The following is an 8,920-nucleotide window of genomic DNA, read 5'->3' as shown; positions in this document are numbered from 1 at the left end:
TAGAAAATTTGAGTATTCCAAACTCTTTTTTTTTCCGTCACCTTGGAGTTCCTTAAAATGTTCTTAGGACCTAAGAATCCAATCTTTGATGGTCTTTTGTCCCAAATGCTTTTTTTTTTTTTTTTAAATCTTAATCCTTAAATCTTCCTACAAGGGAATGGGGCTTTCCTATAATCTTTCGTTTGTTCATTGTCTTAATTATGTTTGTTTATTGTCTTAGTAGATTTCTCAAGTATCCTTTTCAATTGTGACATGGCTTATCAGATACCATTTAAAAGGTTGAAAATGACACATTTTAAGGGTGAATATCTTTTTTTTAAGTGTTTTATTCATTTTAATAGAGGGAGCTTTTTGTGCTCACAGGCGCATGAATAGGGGGCACGGGGGTCCAGAGAGAGGGAGACAGAGGATCCCAAGTAGGCTCCACACTCTTCCAGGAACCAAGATATGACCTGAACAGAAATCAAGAGTGGGACGCTCAACTGACTGAGCCACCCAGACACCCCAATAAGTGTATCTTAGTCAACAAAGATGTGAGTACCTATTCTGTCTAAACACCTGTCGTTAACTCTGAGGCTAAGCTGGGAGTTAATATCACAAACATATGAAAAGTTAACTAACAAAAGCAAGTGCTAAGGACTAAATGCCATAGGAGTGGAAATGAGCACCACCATTCCAGGCCTCCGGGTGGGTTTCATCTCAAATTGGAGGGTTGGGGGTACCGACGAAAACTTGGGAAGTGTGAGGCTTTTAGGGTAGGAGTTTCCAAAAAGAACAGTAGATGCCAGATTTGGGTTGGCCTCAAATGTCAAGCTCAAGTGTTCCCGGAGAAGAGCCTTGGGAATTGTTTTAATTCAAAGAAATGAATCAAAACAGTAAGGTGGATTCCTTTCAGTGAGGCATATTTACGTATCTCCTCGTGCAAAGGCACCATTTGTAAAGTTAAAGGCATTGCTCCTCACAGCTGTTCTGTTAATTGTGCCGCTTTTTAAAACCACTAACATGATAGTTGCAGACGTAATACTAACATTTAGCTGAAACCACTGCACAGCAGTTAAATGTTAACTGATGGTGTAGAGTTTCTACTCATTTGACCCTAAATGAAACTTTAGAGGGAAAAAAGTTCTCAGCCAGGATGCAGGCTGGTGCCATGTAATTCCGTGTTCATTCCACATTTAAGCAGAAACTTTAACTAAAAACTAACCATCTGTTAATTACAGGAATATGAGAGTGAATTAAAAATGCATTTTGTTTTGATCAACCTTCAAACTGATTCATGGGTTTATGATTGCAAAACAATTTCCATAGTGTTCCCTTGGACTGCTGATTTGGTTTTTTTTTGTTGTTTTTTTTTTTTTTTCCTTCAAGATCTGGTTCATTCAGGATGACTCTGTAATGAGATTTTTTAACACATTAAACAAATACTGTTTGATTCATAATCTATGTGATAGGATTTTTTTTGTTTCGTTTTTGTTTTTTAAATGCCCCCTTAATTTAATTTTTTTTTTTTTTTGAGTAAACTATCCCCCCCATCATGGGGCTCAAACTTGTGACCTGAAGGTCAAGAGTCACATGTTCTCCCAGCTGAGCCAGCCAACTGCCCCTTTATGTGTTAGTTTCAAATAACGTGAGTCAATATTTTATGAGCAAGGGAAGTGCCTACTCATGTCCCAGACATTTAATCAAATGCCACTGTCCTTTACTAAAATTTAACTTACAGCCTACATGTTGCATTTTCCCCATAATTTCTGTATATTCATTCTTTCTAAACAGGGTTTTTAGTGGACCAGGGAGACAAAAAGAGGACTGACTTTTATAGAGTTTCTACAAACTGTTAGGCACTTCAGTTACTATCCCATTGAGTACATGGCAGCTCTGAGTTAATTATTACCCCCATTTTATAGGGGAAGCAGCTGAGGCTCAAGTTAACCAAATGACGTGACTCTGGTGACACAGTTAGCAAATGCTGGGAGCAATATTCAAACCAAACCTTCAAAGTCCTGAGTGGTTTCTGGCACACTTTTGGCCCCTTTATCAGTTAAAAGTGGGTCCCCCAAGAGCTATGTCTTTTAATGACCAAAATACTGTCATCTTTGAGTGGCTCTTTTCTCAGTATTCTAACCAGCGGTGATGTTGGATTTTTTCAAACATTAAGCTCTTACATCTCATTGAAATATCACCAAGTCCTGTAGAGAAAAGATTGCTGTGCTGGGTATAAAAAAGGCCTTATTAGTTCTATCCTAATGAGCTGTGCAACACTGAGTAAGTAATTCAGTCTCTCTAACATTTGAACTAAGCGATCTTGGAAGCCTTTAAAGCTCTATAATTTTGTGATTCTGAGTAAGATGTTCTCTTCCATATCAGAACATTGATTTTGTTGTAATTTAATTTCTGTGCCTAGGATACCCTGTGCACAGATGGGTCGTCATGTAATAGCAATAAGAAATCTATTTAAAATTCTTAGGTGTCATTTTTGTACTCCTTCTTAAAAGTCATATTTTTGGATATTGGTTTCCTTAGACAGTATAATACATTTGACTGGAATTCTTACATTTTTATAATTTACAAAAGACTAAAACCAAATAGTGTTTCTTTTTCTTCCTTCCTTCCTTCCTTCCTTCCTTTCTTTCTTTCTTTCTTCCTTTCTTTCTTTTTTAACATACTACAACTGAAAAAGTAGAGCACTACAAAACCACATCCAGAGCTCCTAGTGGAGGAACTTACCCCTAAGGGAGCATAACCATTCCTGGAGGGTAGATTCCAGGCCTGTTCCTCTTTCTGCTCTTTAGACGCTTTACAAGTAGTCTATTTTCAATAGTTACTTCTTTGAATGAATAAAAGGAAAAAAAGAAAGGAAAACATAGACCTACTTGAGCTGTCAGGAGGGCAAGCAGCTGTGTAAAGCTGCTCACGGCCCAGAATACTTACCTGAGTAAATAGTAGCATCTGAAAAATCCTTGTCTGTCTTTAGTGACACAGGGAAAACAGAAGGAGAAAGAGGGGCCTCAGTGTCTGTTACTGTGTGCACAGTTTTTGCAGTGACTTGATGATTCCTGAAAAGCCTTTTGGAGTGTGAGATATGTCTCACCCCACAAGAAACGTTCCGTTTGGGGCAACAGGGACCAGAACATCCATAGTCCCCTGAATTCTTAATAGGTCAGAAAACAAGTACTTCTTGTTTTAATATAAAAGACAGTTTGTATAGTGATGATATTTTATCAGAATCCCTTTATTGAAATGAAAGATTAAAAGCAATTACAGCACTGATACTCAACCAGTCCATACTAGTAAACTTTTATCAATTTTTAGTTTGGAACCGTTTCCACACCTCTCAGGGCATAGTTGCTTCTCTTGGGCACACTGCCCAGCCCTTCCTGCAGAGTCCCCCCCCACCCCCACCCCGCCCCAGCCAGGCACCACTCTGGCCCCAGCTAAAGAGTAGAGCCTGGTGCCCTGCCCCTCTCCCCACACTGGGCTGATGGCCACTCAGGTCACTGGCGCTCCTGCCCCACCAACGGTTAAAAACATTTTGAATAATACTTCCATTTCTGTCAGCTGATTTGCATATTTAGAAAATTGCTTCTTTCATAGCCTCATGTCCATTAAATCGAGTTTTCCTAGTTTTTACTGATTGCAACGAAATTGGTTATTTTTTGTCTAAAATATATATATTGGTTATTTTGTCTAAAATGTATGTATAGGCTCTTTGGGCATATACCCAAGTTCAGAAAGAAAATTTATGAAAGTCACGTTTACCCAGTTACAATGAAATACCAGAGTTTTCGGCTTTACTATTTTCCACCAAATAATGTTGTAATAAACAGGTCGTTGCCAGAGCCGAAACATGATTAATCCTTCTCTGTATGGCAAACTTTTTATAATTTCACACCAAAGAGGTACCTCTGTTCTGTTCTCTCCTCTGTCCTAGATAGCCATTCACATTCCTTTGCTGAACTCTACAAGTAATACTGATGATGCCAGCATTTACTATTTCCTAATTATTCTGTCCAAGCCCCTCTGTAAAAATGTGTCACAGTTACATTTTGTAGATCTTCAAGGGCCCCCAACTGGATTCGCTGGCATTGACGGCCCCGTTTTCTTCCATACCCACTGGTGGGGAGCATGGTTTTTCAGATGGAAATGAAATGTAGCATAGTGAAATGAGTAACACGTTCTGTTTAGCAGTTCTAAAACGGGCACCCTGTATTTAGAGCGCGAGCCTGGAATTAAGTAGTGGGAAAGTGGCCGCTGACGCGGAGACGGGCGGGCCGGGTTTCCCGGGCCAGCAGCATGTCCCCTGTCCAGGTGAAGCCGTTAAGGGAGCAGAACGGATGGGAGGAGGGAATCAAACACACAAAACTGTTAGATCATGAAATGAGGAAAGAGAAAAAGACTTGTGTTCAGAGTTCAAAGACAGCCCTGTAAGCGGTCCCATCAGCTGACCTGCCAGCAATAATCCTGCTCCCTCTCGGGTCCCGGCTTCCATTCGGGCGGCCTGGCCACTGGTCACTGGCCACTGGCGGGTAAGGGGTGGCAGGCCCTTCTCAGCACCGGCTTCCTTGACCTCTGGGGCCCCCAGAGCAGACCTGACTTTCTCCAATCCCTCAGCTGACCAGGTTCCAGCGTTTCAGCCGGGCAGGTGCCTCATGTCTGGGAGGCAGCTTTCACTTAATTGAGGGGCCCAACCAGACCCTGTCACTCCGTCCGGGCAGGGCGCCTCCTTGGGGTCCTGGCAGGAATGGGTACTTCATCCTGCACTGTGAAAATACGGAATCGTGGCCCCTTAGCCCCACTACAAAACTACCTGCCAAGCCAGAGAAATGCTTTTCTCACAGATGATGGACACGAATTGCCTTTAAACCCCGAGCAATGAAACAAAGTCCTAAAACATTCCCCCTGAAGGGTTTGCTGGCCCCGGGAGGAAGCAGCCCGGCACGGGGTCTGGAGCAGCAGCCACAGAATTCCTGGGTTCGCATCTCGGCCCTGCCACTTACCAGAAGTTGGGTGATGCCGCTTACCCCCTGTCTGCTCACCTGGAAAATGGGGCGATGCCACCTAAGGATGTTGTCAGGATTATGTGAATAAATGAACATGAAGTCCCCAGCAAAACCCCGATAGCACACAATAAGCTTTAGGTAAACAGTTCTCATTTAAAAACCCGAGAAGAGGGGTGCCTGGGTGGCTCGGTCACTGAGCACGGAGCCTGCCTGGGATTCTCTCTCCCCCCTCCCCTTCCCCCACTCACGCTGCCTTTCTCTCTCTCAAAATAAATAAACTTTAAGATAAATAATAATAATAACACCTGAAAAGAGTGAGGCCTCAGTAAAGCTCCTAGAGATCAATGCACATGTGTTTCTGGAAAGTGTGTAAATATCTCTGTTTACGTTGAAACTGTATCCACAAAACTCAAAAGTACTTAGTCATCAATTTCCTGTCGCTTCCTATTGCGCGAACCATTTCCTGTTCCCAGGGCTGCTGACACCAGGAAGTAAAAGGGACAAAGAACCTGATGAAAAGGAGCCTTGATCCCAGGCTGGCTGTGTTGTCAGCAGCAGAAACAGTTGGTGTGAAGCTGGCCCACCGCCTCCAAGCTCTTCAAGACCCAGTTTTCAGCTGCCCGACAGCAGAAACAGCCCCACAGCAGTGAGGCGAATGTGGGAAAGGAGGCTGCCTCCTTCCCTTAACTGGCCCATCAACAGCTGAGCAGGCAGTTAGGAGACCCAGGAAGAGCATGTCTTCCGGAAGGTCCGGGACCAGGGTGGACAGTCTGCCCTCCCAGACTGGCATGAGCTCCCAGGACACCGGGGTCCCCTCACCAAGTTCTGTCACTGACAGTTGCAGGCCGACCCTAGGTTTCAGATGTGAGGTCCATGATGCCCGTGCAAGGGCCTTCGCCAATCCCAGCCACGTTCAACAGGCAGGTGAATAAATAGGGGTGTCCGCTCCACCTGCCCGCTCAGCAAAACCATGCTTTATTTCTGTCAGCAGACATCCGGTAAGCAAAGCAATGAGCACCCCCCCCTTTTTTTCATCAGATGCCATGGGAAAAAATAGCTCATGCTTTGAGGAACTTAAAGTCTGAGAGTGGGGTGGGAGGAGACAAATGTCCATACGCTCGCAAGTGGCTTCTGCAAGTCAGTTTCATCAGGTCACGTATGAAGCAACTAGAAGACCAGAGACAGCTCTGGGCACCGCGGGCCTTCCCTGAAGTGAACCGGCTCTCTCCAGGTGAACCCCCAGATGTCTCGGCTCCCGCCAGACTGGCGCTCTGAAACCGTGGGTCCCGTTGCCTCTGTGTCTGTCACACACCCGGCCGCACACACAGCCTCTGAGGACTTCACCTGGAGAGCCCCAACTTTCTGTCCATAGTTTTCGGGTTACCAGAGCAGCATTCAGAGGATCATTTCAAGACAAAAGCCGGGACACACAAGAAAACCAAGGTAGCTGAGAAGAAAAAGGAATTTCAAGTAAATGCTTTTATGAGTCCAGCTTCACAGTGAATCACACACCTCATGGTAATACTGATGTTAAACAAAACGTCCATTTGCCTCACCTGTTACCGAAAGGGCGAAGCATTGTCACTGGATTCCCCGGGGATGTGATTCAGCCCGAACTGTAATCGAATCCCTGACAAGGGCTTGATAAGAATTCGCCTCTCTGATTATGCATTTTTTACAAGACGGGTTTACTGTGACGTGTATATGTAACCAGGCGCTAAGTGAGGGTAGTGGTACATCGCCCACAGCAAAAAACTTAAATCACTGATTTTTACACCAGATTTTCCCAGGGCAGAATCTTGGTCATAGTACTGAGGTGACAGCTCACTTTGCTGGTGACACACACCTGAGCTCAAGGTTTGGGCGGGCCTCCCTCTTAGGGTTTCCCCTCCCCCATCCAGCCTCAAAGTCAGGCTCACCTCTCAGCCTCTCAGCTCTCTCCCATTTTCTCTGTCATCTTGGTCAGGGGGTCCCTTCCTACCAGCCCAGCAGCCTCTCCACACAGTCTCGGTAGCACCATGATTTGCCTTAATCTTGGAACTTGCTGATGTGATGTGATCGAGTTTTTATTTATAACACAATACATTCCTATTAGCAACACGATATGCACATCCTGTGACCTTGTTCTTAACGTCTATCAGTGAGCTTCCTGGGTGGGGAAACTTGCTGGCATCTCAATATGGCGTTTTAAAGGTACTTAACGTAAGAGTTATCATTTCTGGGCACCTGGGTGGCTCAGTCGGCTGAGCGTTTGACTTCGGCTCAGGTCATGATCTCACGGTCCGTGAGTTCGAGCCCCATGTCGGGCTCTGTGCTGACAGCTCAGAGCGTCGAGCCTGCTTCGGATTCTGTGTCTCCCTCTCTCTCTGCCCCTCCCCCGCTCACACTCTGTCTCTCTCTCTCTCTCTCTCTCTCTCTCAAGGATAAAGAAACATTAAAAAAAAAAAAGTTTTATCATTGTCGTTTACCCCCATTTGGCACTATATTCAGTAGTCTCCACTGGGTACAGCACTCACTAATGATACCATTGTAGTAAAGGAAATAAAGGTGAATTGCATGAGACAAAGCGAGTTTGCAAAAGCCTGTGGTCTTTCCTTCCTAACTTAAGCTGCACTTGTAATAAAAAGAAAAGTGTGTGCCCACTGGCTTCCCCCTAACAGGTACCTGAAATTCTGTGTGACACAGATCCTTCCTGGGCCTGAGAGCTAAGTTCTAGAAATACCAAAGAACTAGATCAGTCTCCTCCATCTGCCTGCGTCCCAGGCCAGCCGCCCTTCCCCAGCCCCTGGGCTGCACCTGGCTTCCTTCTCCCTCACCAGCCCTTGGAATGGAGGAGGCCCGGTGTCTCCTCCTTTCCAGCTCCTCCCACAGGCTTCCGCCTTCCCCTGCAGGGAGGACACCGCTGCCTCAACCTCTCCTCATCCCTGCTGCCCCCAAAACAAACACAAATTAACAGAAAGGACAGAGGAGTTTTAGTTATAGAAAGGTCAGAGTTTAAAAAAAATTACAAGCACTGGGAAAATGACAAGGTTGCTAAAGAATCTCAGAAGAATCCAGCAGGGGTTCCCAAAGCCCGGCCTCATTTACATGTTGGTGGAGACCTGGGTCAACCCTTTGGAATGTTTCTGAACATTCTTATTAATCTTTTCTGTAGTTGGAGGTTCCCTGGTGGCACCTTCTCTGTTACCAGGGTGTGCGCTGCCCTAGCTCTTGGGTGATCTACACCCTGATCTCTGACCCTGTGACCAAGGAGCCCCTTCTTCCCCTCTAAGGCTTCTGTCCTGGGCTTGAGGCTACTTGCTCTGACCTGTGGTTTGCCACCGCGGTCCCTGATGAAGCACCTCCTGGTTGAGGTCTTGGGGAACCTATCCTCACGGCCTCTCGTCCCACACCCCAGACTTCCCCACGGAGCCATTCTCTGTCCTTGCGGCTGCTTCCCTGCTCCATCTGGACGCCTCCATGCCTCTGGGTGGAGCAGGACGGGGGTCTCTGTCATGGAATTACAACTGGCCTGGCGAAGTGATACAATGATGGAAGGTTCTGTCTGGGGCAGACGCCTTTATCTCAGCAATTCTCAGTTTTCTCAGCCGAAAAATGGGGGGCTAATAAAACCCCACCATTGGTTTGTAGTATTACTGAGAGGATGAAACGGGGCAACCATCACCAGGGCTGGACATCCACTTGGAATGTTGTGATGGTTCAATAGGTATCGGCTGCTGGAATTACTATCAACATCCAGTTAGCACTTTTATTTTATTTTTAATTTTTTTTTAACGTTTATTTATTTTTGAGACAGAGAGAGACAGAGCATGAATGGGGGAGGGTCACAGAGAGAGGGAGACACAGGATCTGAAGCAGGCTCCGGGCTCCGAGCTGTCAGCCCAGAGCCCGACGCGGGGCTCGAACCCACGGACCGTGAGATC

The sequence above is a fragment of the Neofelis nebulosa genome, chromosome 6 (assembly GCF_028018385.1).
Source record: "Neofelis nebulosa isolate mNeoNeb1 chromosome 6, mNeoNeb1.pri, whole genome shotgun sequence".
In the NCBI taxonomy this organism is placed as follows: domain Eukaryota; kingdom Metazoa; phylum Chordata; class Mammalia; order Carnivora; family Felidae; genus Neofelis; species Neofelis nebulosa.
The sequence above is the reverse complement of the archived record's forward strand: the minus strand, read 5'-3'. Positions refer to the sequence as shown.